The sequence below is a fragment of the Marmota monax genome, unplaced genomic scaffold (genome assembly GCF_021218885.2).
Source record: "Marmota monax isolate L192 unplaced genomic scaffold, Marmota_monax_Labrador192_F-V1.1 WCK01_AAM20220418_F8-fsc00099, whole genome shotgun sequence".
In the NCBI taxonomy this organism is placed as follows: Eukaryota; Metazoa; Chordata; class Mammalia; order Rodentia; family Sciuridae; genus Marmota; species Marmota monax.
In genome coordinates this window covers 1,602,428-1,621,195 of record NW_026692126.1, presented here as the reverse complement: position 1 = coordinate 1,621,195, position 18,768 = coordinate 1,602,428, and the positions used below count along the sequence as shown (strand labels likewise).

The 18,768-nt window shown below is 44.3% G+C and overlaps 1 long non-coding RNA gene across 1 annotated transcript in view; it reads left to right on the top strand.

The window, feature by feature from the left end:
- The first annotated feature begins 964 nt into the window (after positions 1 to 964).
- Positions 965 to 18,768, top strand: part of LOC124106103 (uncharacterized) — a 22,178-nt gene continuing 4,374 nt past the window's right edge. The window contains exon 1 of the long non-coding RNA XR_006855989.2: positions 965 to 1,318. This is a non-coding gene — a long non-coding RNA (uncharacterized LOC124106103). The remainder of the gene's footprint in view (positions 1,319 to 18,768) is intronic.

Here is an 18,768-nt window from a genome sequence, read left to right as displayed (position 1 = left end):
ATTAGGGAAATTAAATAAAAGCTGATTTGTCTCCTTTCATCTTTGGTACAGGAATTTCACCTCTGTAACTATCAACAGCTATTGGGACCACAGGGACTTTAAAAATGAGAACTTTGGGCTGAGGAAGGAAGCTCTGAGCTGAGAATAAAAGGAAAGCTCCTGTTGGCCACGAGACATGTAATGCAGAGAATTCTATGAATTATCCTAAAGACACCAAACAAACTTTTAACCTTGTATTCTTAGATGCAGAGAAGTATCAGAATTCTCAGAAAAATACATTCACCCATAAAGACTACTCAGGGGAATCAGATTCCAGAAACTTGGCCCGCTGCCCCTGACGGAAGTCACTTAAAGCCTGGTCATTGCCTCAAGCCCAGGTTCCACTCTTGATGCTACCCACGTGGGCCCCTTGGCCATGTGCCACCAGAGCCATCACCAGGAGCAGACTTGAAAATCATTGGATGAGCTGTCCTCAGAGGAGTGAGAGGAGGGTGAGCAGGGCTTCCCAGGGGCCCAAACATAGAAGGGTGCACTGTGGGTTCCATGTGTCTGTTGACTGCATTGGTAGGTGCCAGGTGGCCCATAGCTAAGAAATAAGCTATCAGAGGAGGACCAGGGACTAGTGCATTTAGAAAAGGAAAGAAAACATTCACTCACAAAGTGTGAACACAAGGAGTCAGTGGGCTTTCAGATGGAACTAGTTTCAAGTACAAAGAACAAGTATTTAAAGGGAAAAATCCAAAATGGCCACGATTGTCATGTTTACATTAGTAACGCTCTTTGGGGTGGAAAACAGCAACTCGTTCCCGTGCTCCTCCTATCCACTACATATCCTCAGACTACAGCATAGCTAAACTCAGGTCAAACTGCTTTTGTTAAGGAATCACATTTCTGGGAAATATTCAAGTCTTCTCATTTGGGGGACTAGAACCAGTCAGGATTGGTATAAAGTGATTGACACGTATTATGCCAGCACCTCATGCTGCATCCTGGAATGGAAATATTGGTCGTTTCTCTTAGGAACAACAAACTTAACTTGGAGAAGACTAAGAACTTGCCCAAAGCCATGCAGATTTCACGTGGTAGAACAAGACTTGAGCCAGACTCGGTTCTTTCCACACTGAACAAGTGGGTTGCATAAGAAAGGCTGCCCTCGTGGGGAAGATAGAGGAGGAGAAGAGGGACAGAAAGACTATATTCGAGCGAGATTCACAAGGCCCAGTCAGACAATGGAACTCAAGAGTTGAAATCGCTGCTGTCCCAGATAACTGTAGAGATCTTGCCAAGAAAGGAAGTCAGGAGCTAACTATAGATCAAGGTAGGAAATCGGTGGGTCTCTGGACTCTGCCTCTTCTGGTCAGTTATCTTCCATTCTTCCTATTGTTTCCCTGCAGTGCCTGGTGCTTAAACCCCAAAACGGAAAGGGACAGGTAGGAAGTGGGTCGCCAGCCTCTGTCCAGTTCTGCAACTAGTTCAGGAGGAGAAAGAAATACCACAATATGGTGTTGGTGTGGGTAGTTTTGAGAAAATTTAAAAATAAGGGAGGAGGTGGATAAATTCCTGCTGCCATTAAAAAAAAGGAGAAAAAAATGTTCTTAGAGCTGCCTGAGACCAAGGGCTGCCACACAGATTCTTCCAGGAAAGGGTTACTGAGCCCCCATTAGGTACCAGATGCTGGGCTACGCCATGTCTGGTGAGAAGAGGGCAGGAGGACCCGCTTTAGTTTGGAGGGTCAGGGGACCTCTCCGAGGAAGTAGGCTTAAGCTGAAGTCTGATGAGGGGGAGCGAGGCAGGCCAAGAAGCGGGAGTCATCTAAATGGAGGATATCACGTGCAAGGTCCCAGGGAGGGCCAAGCAATGTGGCTAGAGTAGACTGAGTCAGGCAGAGAGAGGCAACAGGCGGGTGCAGAGAGTGGTAGGGTGCCGCAGTCTGGCTGGGCACAATCAGGAGCCACTTGTCAAAAGAAACTAACTTTATTTTTAGAACCACACACGACAAAGAAAATAGTCTCTCAGGAAAAACCCTCAGAGCCTCAACTGCCACCACCGGCTTTCCCCAAGCCTCTCTCTCCCACACAAGCTTCTCACCACCTCCCACAATCCTCCTGCTCTTGAGGCCGATTGGCTGGGTCACGTGGGCGGAGCCAAAAAAGTCCCCCAATGAGCAGCTCCGTGGTCTGAAAGGGCAGGGAAACAGTCCAATGAGCATCACCGCAGAGGAGCCAATCAGCTAGATGTTGCTGGGGCTGCTGTGAGCCAATCGTCAGCCGGCAGCTGGAAGTTTGCTGGCAGCTGGAAGTTTGCTGGGGCCCCTTCGGCTGTGGCTCTCAACATCTCCCCCTCTCTGTTTAAACAACAAGCATGTGGCTTAGGGACCGTGCCTGTTAGGCAGTCCAATTCAACATATGGTCCTTACCCGTCATCGGATGAACTGACCTCTAGGCGTCAGCCTCCTGTCTTAGGTTGGTACCACTGCAATTGGATCATACCCGTCACTGACTACCGGTCCAGCATACAGCCATACTTGTGGATAAGCCTTTGCACCTGTGGGGGGGTGAGGTTCTTTGCCTCACCTCTGTTGGCCCCCAAATTTTAGACCATCACTAGTAGAGGAGGATGCAAAATGCCATGACATTAAGCCAATTGAGGGCTCCTTTGAAAAATTGTACCACCGGTGACATCATCAGCAAAAATACCCCAACACTACCATAAGTCGCTGCACCAACAGATAGTTCACAATGCATACAGGTGAGCTCACAATGTGTCTAGGCAAGTTCTGCAAGCAGTTCAGTGATGGCTATTGTAGAAGCTGTAGATTGGTTTTATCTTTGACTTCACCAGCACTGGGATGAAGATAGGAATTCTGGCAATAATGGCTAAAGAAAAAATTATGTAACATTTCAGAAGGCACTAAAAGAAAACAATTTTCTTAACAATTTACATTGTCTTCACCGGCACTGGGATGAAGATAGGAATTCTGGCAATAATGGCTAAAGAAAAAATTATGTAACACTACAGAAGGCACTAAAAGAAAACAATTTTCTTAACAATTTACATTATCTTTAAGAGAATTATTAAATATAATGAAAAGGAAAGGTAAAAGTAAACAAACAGATCTGTTAACCTTCTTTTTTGTTTACATATTAAAACAATCCTCAACAGTTGTTTACCCAATTTAAATTAAACCATATAAATCACGTGAAAAAAAAATATTTGGATCCATTTTATCATGAGCGCTCATCATATATGATATATGGACATACGTACATTCAAACATATAACACAAAACACAAGTGTGCACACATAATATAATACATACAACACATAACATTATAGTAAAGGCCTTATAACATTTTACAGGTGAAATCTCCATTGCAATGTTTAAAAACTCTATAGTCAAAAAATAGAACTGATCAGCAAAACATTAACCTAGGTCTGTATGAGCTCAAAAAACAAAATAGAACTTCATGATATGGCAAAGGGCAATAATAAAATAGATATTGAAAAAAGCATCCTGGTTCTGTTGCAGATGTAAGAATAGCCAAACTGGAGTTTTGGATATCAGTTGTTATGGATTTGAGCCAAATCATCTTCTTTTTGGTCTGTAGAAATCGCTTTAGTTAATCTTTCTGGAATCCAAATCGGCTGCTGTTCTCCCTGTGGAAACACATAAACAGACCCCCGACTCCAGACAATCACTGGGTCAGGACCTTGGTTAATCTCTCTGGAATCCAAATCGGCTGCTGTTCTCCCTGTGGAAACACACAAACAGACCCTCGACTCCAGACAATTACTGGGTCAGGACCTTTCCATTGTCCTGTTAGAATATCCTTCCAAAGTACCTTGGGCTTATGTACATTTTTTGGACATATATGCCTTTCCGCAGCACTAAGTCCTGATGAATCCAAATTTAAAAAGTTTAGAGTAAAAAGGGTTATTTTACATTTATCTTTGGGCAATATATACCCCTTCCCAATTCCTTCTTTTTGCTTTAATAAGTACATTTTAATAGTTTGATGAGCTCTTTCAACTATGCCTTGTCCCTGTGGATTGTATGGGATTCCTGTTATATGAGTAATGCCAAATGTTGAGCAAAATTGTTTAAAAGAGGTAGAAGTATAACCAGGGGCATTATCTGTTTTTAACTGTTTTGGAACACCCACAGTGGCAAAATTTTGTAAGCAATGAGCTATAACATCTTTAGTTTTTTCTCCGGCATGAAGGGAGCCCATCAAAAATCCAGAAGAAGTATCAACTGTAACATGCAAATATTTTAATTTTCCAAATTCTGGCAAGTGTGTGACGTCCATCTGCCAAATATGGTTAGGTATCAATCCTCTAGGATTGACTCCAAGATTAACTTGTGGTAAAAAGGTCACACAATTTTGACATTGTTTTATTATTTGTCTAGCTCGTTCCTTAGTTATTTTAAAACGCTTTTGTAAAGTATTAGCATTGACATGGAACTTTTAATGAAAATTTATAGCTTCTTCTAGTGTAGAGAAAATATGTATGTCATGTGTAGTTTTATCTGCTAAATCATTGCCCAAACTAAGGGCTCCAGGCAATCCTGTATGTGCCCTGATATGTCCTATAAAGAATGGATCTTTTCTGTCCCAGATTAGACTTTGTATAGTGGAAAGCAAAGAGAAAACAGTAGAAGAAGGGGAAATCCTACCAGCATCTTCAAGAGATACTATAGCATTAACTACATACTGACTATCAGAAAATAAATTAAATACAGAATCTTTAAACATCACAAAAGCTTGTAAAACTGCATTAAGCTCTACCTTTTGAGCTGATTGTTTGGGTACTAAAAATGTAAAAGTTTGATCAGGGGTAACTACTGCTGCTGTACCATTATTTGACCCATCAGTGAATATATTTGGAGCATTTATGATAGGTGTTTTTCTTGTCATTTTTGGAAAAATTACAGGATGCAATGACCAAAAAGACAATAAAGGATTAGATGGTAAGTGGTTATCAAATGAAACATTAGATTTACACATGATTATTGCCCAAGTACTTAACTCATTAGCTAACTCATCAATTTGATTCATAGTATATGGAGTAATAATTTTATTGGGAGAAATTCCAAACACTCCCTTTGCTGCTTTTATTCCTTTGAGTATTAATTGTCCTACAGCCTCAGGATACCTAGTAAGAATAGTGTTAGGAGAATAAGATAAATGTATCCATAATAATGGACCTTCTTGCCAAAATACTCCTGTAGGAATATTTTTTGTTGGTAGTACAATAAATAATAAAGGCAAACTTATATCAATTCTATCCAAATGCATATTTTCCATATATGTTTCAATGATTTTTAATGCCTTTCTTGCTTCAGGCGTTAACATTCGGGGTGAATTTGGATCTGATGGACCTTTTAGGATATCAAATAAAGGTCCCAACTCTCCTGTTGGTATACCTAAATAAGGCCTTATCCAATTTATGTCTCCTAATAACTTTTGAAAGTCATTAAGTGATTTGAGTTGATCTACTCGTATTTGAATTTTTGGTGGACGGACCATGGTTGAGGATAATAGAACTCCTAAATAATTAATTGGAAAATTTAATTGTACTTTATCTATTGCTATCTCTAGATTATAATTTTTTAATAAGTTTGTAAGTGTGGCATAACATTCTAGCAATGTGTTTTTATCTTTGTGTGCTAATAATACATCATCCATATAGTGAAATATTTGTAGTTCAGGATTTTGATTTCTAAGTGGCTGGATTACTTTGTTAACATAAATTTGACACATAGTTGGGCTGTTAGCCATCCCTTGAGGGAGTACTTTCCATTCATATCTCTGATCAGGACCTTCATGATTCAGTGCAGGGATAGTAAATGCAAAACGTGGACTATCCTCAGGATGAATTGGAATTGAAAAAAAACAATCTTTAATATCTATAACTAAAACATACCAGGTTTTTGGCAAAGCAGACAACTGAGGAATCCCTGATTGAGCAGGTCCCATAATAACCATCTCATTATTAATGGCTCTTAAATCTTGCAATAATCTCCATTTACCAGATTTCTTTTTGATGACAAAAATGGGAGTATTATGGGGAGATACAGAAGGTTGTATATGTCCTTCTGCTAATTGTTGTTTGACCAGGTCGTGGGCTGCTTGTATCTTTTCTTTAGTCAGGGGCCACTGAGGAACCCATACTGGTCTTTCTGATTTCCAAGTAATTTTTATTGTCTCAGTGGCCCTTTCTGAAAATCCAACCCATGTCTGTCTGTTCCTTGATCTATTTGTATTGGTGCTGCTATACCTTGTTCTTGTTTTTCTAATCTTTTTCCTTTCCTAAAACCTTGTCTAGTCATAATAGTGGGTGCATTTTGGTTGATGTTATTTGTTAATGTCAAACCTAATTGATCTAGGACATCTCGTCCCCATAAATTTACGGGAAGATGATCCAATACATATGGCTGTATAGTTCCTTCACATCCTTCAGGATCCTTCCAATCTAATACCATTGCACTTCTATGGGGATTAGTCGCCACTCCTAGGCCTCGAAGCGTTTGAGTGGCTTCTTGTAATGGCCAATGTTTTGGCCATTCTTGACGAGAGATGATGCTAAGGTCTGCACCTGTATCCAGTAGCCCATTAAATTCATGTCCTTGAATATTTAGTTTTAGCATGGGGCGAGAATCTAAATTTAAAGAAAGCATAGCCCAATCTACACCTGTGGAGCCTAATCCCTTGGAACCTCTTTCTACAGTACGACTGGAAAATTTATCATGTAGGCTGGGTATTATTAGTAACTGTGCTATTCTATCTCCTGGTGAAATTACTGATATACCCTTTGGAGAACTGGCTATAATTTTTATTTCACCTTCATAATCGGGATCAATTACCCCAGGACTTATCATAAGTCCTTTTAGAGTAGAAGAGCTGCGTCCCAATAATAAGCCTACTGTTCCTTTGGGAAGAGGTCCTTTCACCCCTGTGGGAATGATTTGAACTCCCATCTCTGGAGTTAGTACTGCTCTGGCAGAGGCGCAGATGTCCAACCCTGCGCTCCCTCTGGTTTGTCTGATGAGGGATCTGATGGACAATGTGTCCTGGGCACTACCCTGATGGGGTTGCTGGGTTCCTCCAGTGCTCCGTATATTTGTGGTTTTGGGCCCCGGAGCATTGGGCCCCCCTGTCCGTTTTTTGGCAATGGAGCCCGATGCCTTTCTCCATGATATCGTGGATAAACACCTGGTCCTTGTTCGTTTTTTGATAATGGAGTACCCTCTATGGTGGTTTGAGAACGGCATTCATTAGCCCAATGTCTCCCTCTACGGCATCGTGGGCAAATACCTGGTATTCTACTCCTTTGATACCTAGTTTTGTTAAACCCTCCTCCAATGGGGCAATTCCTTTTAAAATGTCCTGTTTGTTCACAATTGTAGCATGTTCTTGGCCTGGCATCTAAAGCCTGTTTTACTGCAGCTGCCACAATTTGCCCTTGTTCATTAATGTCTCTGGCATCTAAAGCCTGTTTTACTGCAGCTGCCACGACTTGCTCTTGTTCATTAATGTCTCTACATAATTTAATATATGTGTTTAAATCTTCATGTTTCCATGGTCTAATGATATCTCTGCACCAACGATTCGCTTGCTCATAAGCCAGGTGTTTTAGTAATGGCATTGCTTGTTCTGTATTCCCAAAAACTCTGGTAGCTGTTTGAATAAGCCTATCTACAAATTCAGCATAAGGTTCATTAGCTCCTTGTATTACCTTAGATAATTGACCTTGTAAACCTCCATGTCCTTGTAAAGTCTTCCATGCCTTAATTGCATCTGCAGCAATTTGTGCGTATACGCCAGGATCATATGCAATTTGTTGCTGCTGATCCTCATAAGGTCCCTTTCCTAACAACATATCTAGATTTCTCTGAGGATAACCAGCTGCTGCATTTCGCCTAGCCGTCTCCTTGCAAAATTCCTCATTGGCAACCTTCCATAACAGGTATTGTCCTCCATTTAGCACAGCTTTACACATATTAGCCCAATCTGCTGGCGTCATGTTCAAGTTGTTAATGGATTCGACCAAGCTTACAGTGAAGGGTGCTTGAGGACCATAGGTTGTTACAGCCTCTTTTAGCTGCTTCACTGTTTTGAAATTTAAAACTTGGTAAAATCGCTGCCCTCCTGCCTCAAATACAGGGCATGTTAATATTTGAGATCTTGTCTCAGGATCCCAACTATCAACTGTGGGGGTTGGGGGCCTCCCAGCATATGGAGGTGGCGCTGTTGGTTGGACACTTTCGCCCTCTGGTGATAGAAAGGTGTTAGTAGCAGTCTCCTGTAGAGGTGGTGCTGTTGGTTGGACACTTACACCCTCTGGTGATAGAAAGGTGTTAGTAGCAGTCTCCTGCTGTACCTTTCCCCCTGATGGCTTTTTCTGTTTTACACTTTCTTTCTCTGTCTGACTAACTTGAGAGACCTTCTCTTTTACTTGAATCAATATGTCTTCTCCTTCCTCTACCATTGTCTGAACTGAAGGCTTTGGACTAAGCAAACAAGATATGAACGTCCACAATGGCAATGTGCCAACTGGCAGAGTCCCTGGGCTTTTCTTTTCTATTCTTTTTAAATCTTCACCATGATGGTTCCATTGTGATATATTTAACAACAACTCCTTAAAAAGCCATGGGCTACATTTTTGTATTGTATCAACGTATGCCCTGACTGCTCTTGATTTTACTGGGATGCCTCCTTCCTCTAACAATTTACTTAACACTCTTTCAGTTTGTTTTTTACTAATTTCTGATCCCGTATTTCTACTATAATACAACCCAACAAGATGACGCCAAACAAAACCGAGACAGAATGAAATAAAAAGGGAACAACAAAAAGTCATTATAGCCTTTCTATCCTCCTGACATGGGCATCCGTCCTTTCTCCCTATCTGTTCCTCAGACGTAAATAGTTTTTCCTCAGATGTGAGCGGTTTTTCTTCCGTCTCACTCATCTCCAGGGACAGGCAACTTAAAACAAAAGTGAAACAAAATAACAAAAGAAGAATCTTAAAATGGCTACCCATCCTCTCGCCCTGCCCTCAGGGGCGAGCAGTTTCACTTACCCTCAGTCGCTCCCCGTGCGAGCCACCAAATGCCGCAGTCTGGCTGGGCACAATCAGGAGCCACTTGTCAAAAGAAACTAACTTTATTTTTAGAACCACACACGACAAAGAAAATAGTCTCTCAGGAAAAACCCTCAGAGCCTCAACTGCCACCACCGGCTTTCCCCAAGCCTCTCTCTCCCACACAAGCTTCTCACCACCTCCCACAATCCTCCTGCTCTTGAGGCCGATTGGCTGGGTCACGTGGGCGGAGCCAAAAAAGTCCCCCAATGAGCAGCTCCGTGGTCTGAAAGGGCAGGGAAACAGTCCAATGAGCATCACCGCAGAGGAGCCAATCAGCTAGATGTTGCTGGGGCTGCTGTGAGCCAATCGTCAGCCGGCAGCTGGAAGTTTGCTGGCAGCTGGAAGTTTGCTGGGGCCCCTTCGGCTGTGGCTCTCAACAGTAGGGTCTGGGTCAGGGGGCCCTTGTTAATCACGGAGGGGTCTTTTTAGTTATAGATGGACACAATACCTTTATTTATTTATTTGTATGTAGTGCTGTGGATCGAACCCAGGGCCTCGTACATGCTAGACAGTTGCTCCACCACTGAGCTACAACCCCAGCCCCACTGAGGGATCTTATTCTATGTGTGACTTGAATCTCCCTGAACATTTAAGCAGGGTACAGGATAGGACATACGTTTTGGAAAGTCACTCTTGCTGTTCTGTGGCAAACAGACATAGAGGGAGGCAGATGAAAGAGGCCACAGTATGAATAGCCGTTTTTTTGTTTTTATTTGTTTGAGATGGGGTCTTGCTATGTTGCCCAGACTGGCCTCAAATTCGTGGGCTAAAAGGAACGTCTTGCCTCATCCTCCCGAGTAACTGGGACTACAGGTACGAGCCACCATGCTCAGCTAGGAGTAGCTATTCATGAGGTCCAGACAAGAGATAAGGTTGGCCTGCACCAGGCCCATGGGACGGAAGTGAAGAGGAGGGAGCAGGCTGTAGACGGTCACTGGAGGGAAAGTCAACCAACTTACTGGTGAGAGGAGAAGAAGAGGAGCAAGGAACCACCTTGGGGTCCTACCTTTCGCAACGGGGACAGGTTGGGGAACTTCCTAGAGCAGAGCACCTGTGGCGGGGGTGGGCTTTATTGTCCTGGGTCTGTTTGGGGCATATTCAAGGTGAATTGCTCGGGCTTCACCTGAGCTCTGGAGCTCAAAAAGAAGCTGGAGGCAGGAGGTAGATAAATGTAGGACTCATTAGCATAAAGGTACTATTTAAAGCTGTGGAAGCCATGATCTCATTGAGAAAGGAGGGGCCTAGGCCCAGGCCCAAGCCTGAGGTCTTCTGACATTTAGAGACCAGGTGGAGGAGACTGAGGAGGTGTGACTGCGGCTGCTTCTTTCAACTCCCCATATACAGCTCCTGCAGGCCCCCTTCCATGTGCTGAGCATCTGGGTATCTGGGTGCACTGGGGAGGGGAACAATGTCTTACCCCTAAGGGTTCACCCTCCATGCAGGGAAGGAATAGTATGAGTCCATAATAACATTACGACATGGTCAAGTATTTATAGAGAAGGATCTAGAAGAAAATTTTGTGGTCCCTGGTCCTGGAAACTGCGGGTATGGGCAAGTCTGTAGCAGGGGACAGGGGCCTCAGAAAGATGGAAACCAAGGGTGTAGAGGCTGGAAACAATTCCATATGTGGCTTCCTCCCTCAAGACCCCCTGAGTCCCCTGGCACCAAGATGTACCTTCCTTTCCCCTCCCCCAGCAAGTCCAGTTTCCATTGTCCCCACACAGCCTGGTCTTCTTCCCCCTGCAACTCCCACTGTCTGGCCACCTGCCCATCCTCATTTCCGTCTGTCCCCACGACTAGACACCCAGGCCCACCCCTTCTCAGTCGGGCTAGCCTCCTTAGGAGAACTGTTTACTAAAACCAGGATTAATGTGACAGAAAAATGACCACAGTCTGGGGCTTTGCCCTCCATCAAGGCGGGTTGTTTTCTCAAAAAAAAAAAAAAAAAAAAAATGGTTGCTTCATTTCCTGCTGTTGAGAAATCAGGCATGTTGACCTGCTTAGATTTCACACCACTTGAAGAAAAGAGAAATCTGCTCCTACTGAGCCTCTCAGAGAAAAACAAGGTTAACCCCCTCATGCCCACAGGAGAGGCCCCCACACGAGCACCAGCTCCTGACGGGCTGCACCTGCTGCCTGGGTCATGCCAACCCCCCTTCCCCAGGCTCGCTCTCTCCTGAGGCCAAGTGCAGTCCTGGAACCTGCCTAAAGCTCTCTGTATCCTTACCTTGGGCTGCTTCCCTCCTGGATGCACCCCTCCAGGCTGGATGTGCCCTGGGGGTCCTGGCTCTGAGTCTCCAGTCTGACTACCTGAGACTACAGTGAGGCTTGACCCTTACTCAGGGCCCAGGCTTTGTGCTGACACCCTAATGCTTTAACCCCTACTGTCACCAACCAGACAGCCTTTCTCCTTCCTTTGAAATGTCTGGTTTGCTTCTTTTTCATTGCTTATGGCTCATTTCATCCAGAATTATCATACTTCGCTGGCATGCCTTCTCCCTGCTTCTAGATTCCATCCACTGCAGAAGATCAAGCCTGGAGTCTGGGGTCAAATCTCACTTATGTCCATCCACAGCCTCAGCTGAGAGCTTGGGCATGCTTGTGAAAGGAATGAATTTTGATTCAAGCTGATATAGGAAATGCAACCGAGGACTTGATTTATTGGTTCTCGGTGAAAATACTCCTCAGACAGCTAAGAACAGAGTCTATAAAGGGCTAGAGAGCAGTTTGCTTTTTCGATCACTCAATGAGCATATTTCAGGCATTCACTGTGTTCCAGAAATGGTGTTAGGAGCTGGAGATAAAGTAATAAACATTCTGAGTACTGGAGATTCTCTTCTAGTAAAAGGAAAGATCATCGGAGATGAGGAAAACGTCGCAGAGCGGTAAGTACCAGAATGAAAATGTCAGAGAGACGTGATGGCATCCTGGGAGGTGTTTGGAAGGGCTCTGAAGAGGAGAGCAGGAGGATGAGCTGATGGGCTGAGGGGAGGTCTGGGCGGGGGCAGTCCAGAAGGCAGCAGCTCCCTTAGAGCTGGAGGTCGGGGAGAGGAGATGGGATGGGTTGATCAAGTCCACAAAACACAAGGGAGGAAAGAGTGGCTGCAGCCTGGGGAACCAGGGACATGAGCAAGGACGGGGGGCAGTTCAATAGAGAGCTTGAGGTGAGGAAGCCAACAAGAGATGGCCCATGTGAAGGGCAGGAGCTCTGCTCTGAGTGAGGATTTGACTGCTGATGCTCAGTATCAGTGGTACGTGAACTTGAGCGACTTTTCTGGGTCTTATTCTCCTCATCTGCAAAATACCTACTCTTTGAGTTCTTGTGAAGATTAAATGATATAATATTACAAGTAAGCACCTATCCACGCTGACTCTACAGTGGGCACCCTGTAAGAATCTGAAAGCCAGCATCACGTGGTCAGGGATGGCCAGAAGCATGGAGCCCACGGAGTGGTGAGCTAGCAGTTGGCCTAGAGGAACTGTTTGCTCTCTCCTCTTTCCTCTCCCTTCCCCCCACCCTGCCCTTCACCTTTTTCTTGTTTTTTTTTTCTTCCATCATGATTTTTCACTTTCACTTTCCCTTATATTCTTTCAAGTCAGTTCGACTGCCCCAAATTTAAAAGATATATTTTAAAATCCTGTCTTGCTCATGTTCATTTCAGATGGTTTCTGTCTGGCTTGAAAAAAAAATCAGGTGTTTTTTTCGTGCTTTGTGCACCTCTCGTAATGAAAAAGAAAGAACAGCAGCGTCGACACCAAAATAAGTAATTTTATACACTGATCTGGCCTTGGATGATTAGGTTTTTCCACTGAAGTCACTGTCCTTTAATAGAAAATGGTTCCCACAACTGGATTAAAGGATTAGAGAGAGATTGTCTCGAGGCACTTGGGGCCTGCTGTGCTGGGAGAAGGTCTCTCCACCAGCCAGCTGAGGAGGGGCTGTCTGGATGCTGTCCAGAGGCCAATGAGTCACTCCAGGGATACTCTGGACACAGCTCTGCTGCTGTCTGGCTGCCACTGCAAGGTAGCACAGGTGGACTGGAGGGAAAGGAAGGCCTGCTGGGGTCAGGTGATGGAGATTGGGACCCAGCGTAACCTATAGGGACAGGCCCTGGCACTGAGTGGAGTGTCAGATGTGTACCCATCCCCCTGCCCTGCCCACCCGCTGCTACAGGCCCTTGTGCCTGACCAAGAAAGGACAAGGTTCCTGTGTGCGTGCCCATGTGTGTGGCAGCACCACAGGGAGGAGAGAGCAAGTCCCCATATCCAGCTCGAGGCTCATACTGACAGGGGCCTTTTGTCTGGGAGAGCAGGATGAGGGGCAGCATTTGGCGCTGACTAGAGGATCGGCCCTGCCTTGCTTTCTTGTTTCGTGATCCAGTACAATGGTTGGCAGCAGCTGTGGCCAGTAGGTTACCTCGTCCAACCTGCCCACTGTACAATAGGAACCTGAGGACTCCAGATGGGAAGTGGCTTGCTCAAGGTCACACAGGGAGGCAAGGCTAAAGGCTGCCTCAGAGTCTAGTAGGCTGACATTCTTGCTCTGACTGTGGGGTCCCAGATGAAGAGCATGAAGCCCTCCTTCCCTGGCTCATGTAGGGGAGTCAAATCCCCTCCTACTCAACGGCTGCCTTTCTGCGAGGCAGGTGGAGAGAAGGAGGCCCAAGCCACACGCCAGAAGGCAGTGGAGGACTTCACCACAATGCAGAGAAGCCACATGGGGTGCACCAGAAAACCCACTTCAAACCTGAAGATGGTGGAGAGTTCCACCCCTAGAGATGCCCAAATAAGGTCATATGAACTACTGCTACAGTGTGAGGATCTCAAATTAGATGCCAGGAGGGAACTCAGGGAAAACAAGATCACTAGCTGGTGGGTCTGGGCTTGTGGGGATGGGCTGGCTCCTTGGTGGCCCAGCTGCCCTGCTCCAGAGGAAGGTCAAGGACAAGTAGTGTTGGGGCAGGACAAGGAGAGATGGGCACTGGGTCCTCGTGGACTTTTCTTCTAGATGCCTCCCCTTCTCATGCAGCTGTCTTACTGTCCCCCAATGGAGTGTGGTCTCCGAGGGATGGAGGGACTCATAGGGTGGGGGACTGGAAGACAGGGAGGGTGGGTTCTGCTAAGCCCCGGCTTCTGGCTGCCCAGCGTGTCAGTTTATTATTGGCCTGGGTAACAGCTGGGAATGACAAGGACACCCTGGAGAAGGGAGTGGAGTGAGATCGGGGCCATCCTAAGCTCCCAAGATCTTCCAAAACGCCATCTGGTGGGGCCAAGGAAGGCAGGGGGGTGACAGGAATGCCTCTGCGCACCCCGCCCCTAAGCCCTGAACAAACCTGGCAAGTCCCAAAAGAAAGGACCCTGGGCCTCTGAAGGAGCATTTCTGTCCTTCAGACGTGTGTGGGAAACATTTGTTGCCCAAATGCCTGGACACGGGGGAGTGGGAGAAAGCTGAACCAGCACAAAGAGGGCTTTTTAGTGGTCAATCCACCCTGGACCAGGTGGTGGCTTGCTCAGAAAAAAGCATGACAAGGACAGAGCAGTAGCTGGGGACCCTTGAGCCACATTCCACTCCCAATAAAATATGCCTCATGATCCTTTCAGCCGTGGCTCTCTCTGAAATGCATTGCCACCTTCTACATGACATTGCTCCTTCAGCCAGGGTCCCTTATGGTTCACCCAAATTGAGTGACAGTAAGCCCTAGAGCCAAGGACACAGGTGCCTTTCCCACTTGAGAAGAACCTGTAATGTAAGGGTTCTTCTCATGGTGTGGGGGGGGGGCTCAGGACAGGAAGGAAGGAAGGAAGGAGGAGTTAGGGAGCTGGTTTACTGAGCCTGGATCCTCTGGAGATCCCTGAGGAAATGCGTGGATCCCTCCAGTGGGAGGAGGTGAGGTGCCTCCAGATGAACCATGTTGCCAGAAGTTTCTTAGCTTCACCACGGGACCTTCAAAATCTGCCTCCATTGCCGTCACCTCTGGGGAAGCTGCTGGTTTGTGGCATCTGACTCAGTCTTCTTCAGAGACTCTTGGAGATGGGGTCAGACTGAAGAGATAACCAGAAACCTCTCCATCTTTATCTCAAATGGGAGCTCCTACTCAGGGAACTCAGAGGTACTGAGTTCTGAGTAAAACAAGAGGAACAAGAAGATCTTTTGCTTAGAGAGGGACAAGAGTTTCAGCTCCACACCTACTCAGGGAAAAATAGAAAGTGCAAGGATCCTGTAGCCACCAAAGACATTGACTCAGTTACAAGTCATCCTCAGAAATAGCCAGCCAAGATGGCTTTACCGATGACTGCTACCAAATGTTCAAGGAACAGATAAGTCCTTTAGACACAACTGTCAGAAAATGGAATGAGCCAAACTCCCCAGCTCGTTTTTATGAGGCTACCAGAACCTTGATACCCCAGATCAGTTTATCATCAGCCTGGGCAACAGCTGGGGTGGCCAACGGGTCACCCAGCTCAACCTAGAGTGTGGCAAGGACACCCCAGAGTGTAAGAAAGCAAACTTGCACCCCCTTCTTGCTCATTAATAAATGGAAAAATGTGAAAGAAAATATTAACCTAATCTGGCAATGTACAAAAAAGATATGTATCATGATCAAGTTGGATGAATTCTAGGCGTACAAGATGCATTTAATCGGGGAAATTGATTAATATAATTTGCTTTATTAATAGAATAAAAGCAAAAATCTATAAATAAAAAATATTTGATGAAATTTGCATCCATTCTTATGAAAACTCTAAGCAAACCAGGAATAGAAGGAAACTTCTTTAATTCCAAAAAACCCAAAATAAATAGCATATTTAATGCTGAAATATTGAAAGCATTATCTTTCAGGTCAAGAACAAGGCAAAGATGCCCATATCACTACTTACCTTTACCACGGTATTAGAGGTCTTAGTGGAGTTGGCAAGAAAAATAAACAACAAGTTTAAGGTTTGGAATGCAAGAAGGAAAACTTATTTGTGTAGGTTCTATGGTTGTCTACACAGAGTACTTGTCAGGATTTGCAGAATAATCATCAACATTTATAATAGAGTTGGGAAAATAATGGGATTCAACATCATTAGATGAAAGTCACCATACAACAGCAATAGTAAATTAGAAATTTTAGCTTTTACAAAAGATACAATTTTCAGTAGTAATCAAAAATAAAAATAGATTTAGGAGTTAGTCTAATAATTAATAATCTTAAAGATATTTAAGAATAGTATCAAACAATTTTATTAAAATCTATTGTAGGGAGGAATAAAAGAATTTTAGATAGGGCAAAGGGGAGGGAGGGGAAGGGAGGAGGCAAGGGAGTAGGAATGATGGTGGAATGAGTTAGACCTCATTACCCTAAGTACGCGTATCAAGACATGAATGATGTGAAAATACTTTGTGTACAATCAGTGACTTGAAAATTTGTGCTCTATATGTGTCACATAAAATGAATTGCATTCTGCCGTCATGTATAACAAATTAGAATAGATAAATTTTTTTAAAAAAAGAAAAATAAATAAATAAAATCTACTTAAGAAGACAACTAAATAAAGAAATATGTCTGCCAGGCGTGGTGGTGCATGCCTGTAATACCAGTAACTCTGGAGGCTGAGGCAGGAGGATCAAGCCAGCTTCAGCAAAAGTGAAACTCTCAGCAACTCAGTGAGACCCTGTCTCTAAAAAAAATACACAAAATAAGGCTGGGGATGTGACTCAGTGGTAAAATGCCCCTGAGTTCAGTCCCTAGTAACCCCCCCAAAAAAATAAATATGTCATGATTTTACATAGGGAGACACAATATCAAAAAGATGTTGATTCTTCCCCAAATTAACCCATAGATTAAACCATAGATTCAATGCAATTCTAATCAAAACCTGAGCAGAATCTTTTTCTTTTATTCTCCTCTTCTTCTTTGCATGTGTGTGTGTGTGTCTATGTGTATGTGTGTGTCTATGTGTATGTGTGTGTGGGGGGAGGGAGTAGGTGTGCACATTCCTGTGCATGAACCCAGGGCCTTATGCATGCTACGAAGGTGCTCTACCACTGAACTACAGCCTCAGCCTTGACCAGAATTTTTAGTAGAAATTAGCAATATGATTCTAATATAAATATGAAAAAAATAAGCTAAAAGTACCCAAGACATTTCTGAAACTAAGCACATAGTAAAAGGACTTGCCCTACTAGACATTAAGATTTGTTATAAAATTTTAGTAATTAAGACAGTGAGTTACTGAGGCAGTGAAAGAAAAGTAGACCAATGGACTAAAAAGGTTACTCGTGCATATATAGAAACTTCTTATTTCAGTGGTGGCATTGCAGGTTAGGTTAGCATGAAAAGAATAGATTGCTCACTAAATAGTGCTGGAATAACTGTTTATCCATTTGGGGAAAAGTAAAATTGGATCCTAACCTTCCAGCATTACTCAAATGTCAATTTTAGAAGGATTAAAGAGGTAAAGGGAAAAACAAACCATAAATCACTTAAAAGATAATATAGGAGAATGTCATTTGACCTAAGACTAGAGAAAGTTTTCTTTATTGTTTTATTTTGTTTTTGTTTTTAAACCCAGGAACTATTTTATTCCTTAGTTTGGATAAGATAGGGTGTGTGTGTGTGTGTGTGTGTGTGTGTGTGTGTGTGTGTCGCGCAGTACTAGGGATTTAACACAGGGGTGCTCTACACTGAGCTGCATCCCCAGCCCTTTTTATTTTGAGACAGGGTCTTGCCGAGTTGCCCAGGCTGGCCTTGAACTTGAAATCCTCCTGCGTGAGCCTCTGGAGTTGCTGGGGTTCAGGAAAATGCCATCACACCTGATTGGGGAAGGTGTGATGTAGTGATGGGGAGAATAAGTCCCAAGAGAAATGGGAGAAAACTTACACAACCACTGAGGGAAAACCCATTGCCTGTACGTGGTAAGGCTGAACGCGGCCACACCCACTTCCCATTAATTCCACTCCTAGCAAATCCTTCCCAGATGCACCAGGACCTCATTCAGGAGAGTTCAGGACAGTACTGTCTGCATTCGCCCCATACTGGAATGTTTGCCCACATGACTGTTTGCCACAGTGGAACGTGTCAGCGGTGGCCTGCTCGGGTGATGGAACACTGTTCAAGGTGAGAATGAGCTACAGCTACAAGGAGCACAGGACTGGGCTGCTGGAGACACCACAGTGTAACTCTATTTACATAGCTGTCAAAGCAGGCTAAGCTAAACTGTGGCGTGTTTTGAAATGTACACAAAATTTGAAAAACTAAACAACAGAGTGAAATCCAAAATGTAGCTTGAGGGATCAGGGAGGGGACCAGGGAGGGGCATGTTAGTGGCTTCCAAGGTGCTAGTAGTGTCCTGCGTCCTACTTGAGCCATAGGCTTATGGGATCCATTCACATATATATTTTGAACATGCTTCTATATGTGATATATTTATAATTGGAGTTAAATAAAAAATAATAAAGAGTTTCAGCTCTAGATAGGGTGTGGTCCATTTAGAAATCAGAGAGAGACCCTCTGGTAGCCTGCAGGTGGCCAAGAGAGCTGGGTCCCTCATCTGACAGGTTGTGGGGGTCAGAGGGAAATTTGCCTGGGGTTCTAGCAGGAGCATCAGATGTGGTGTTTAATTCTTTTAGGG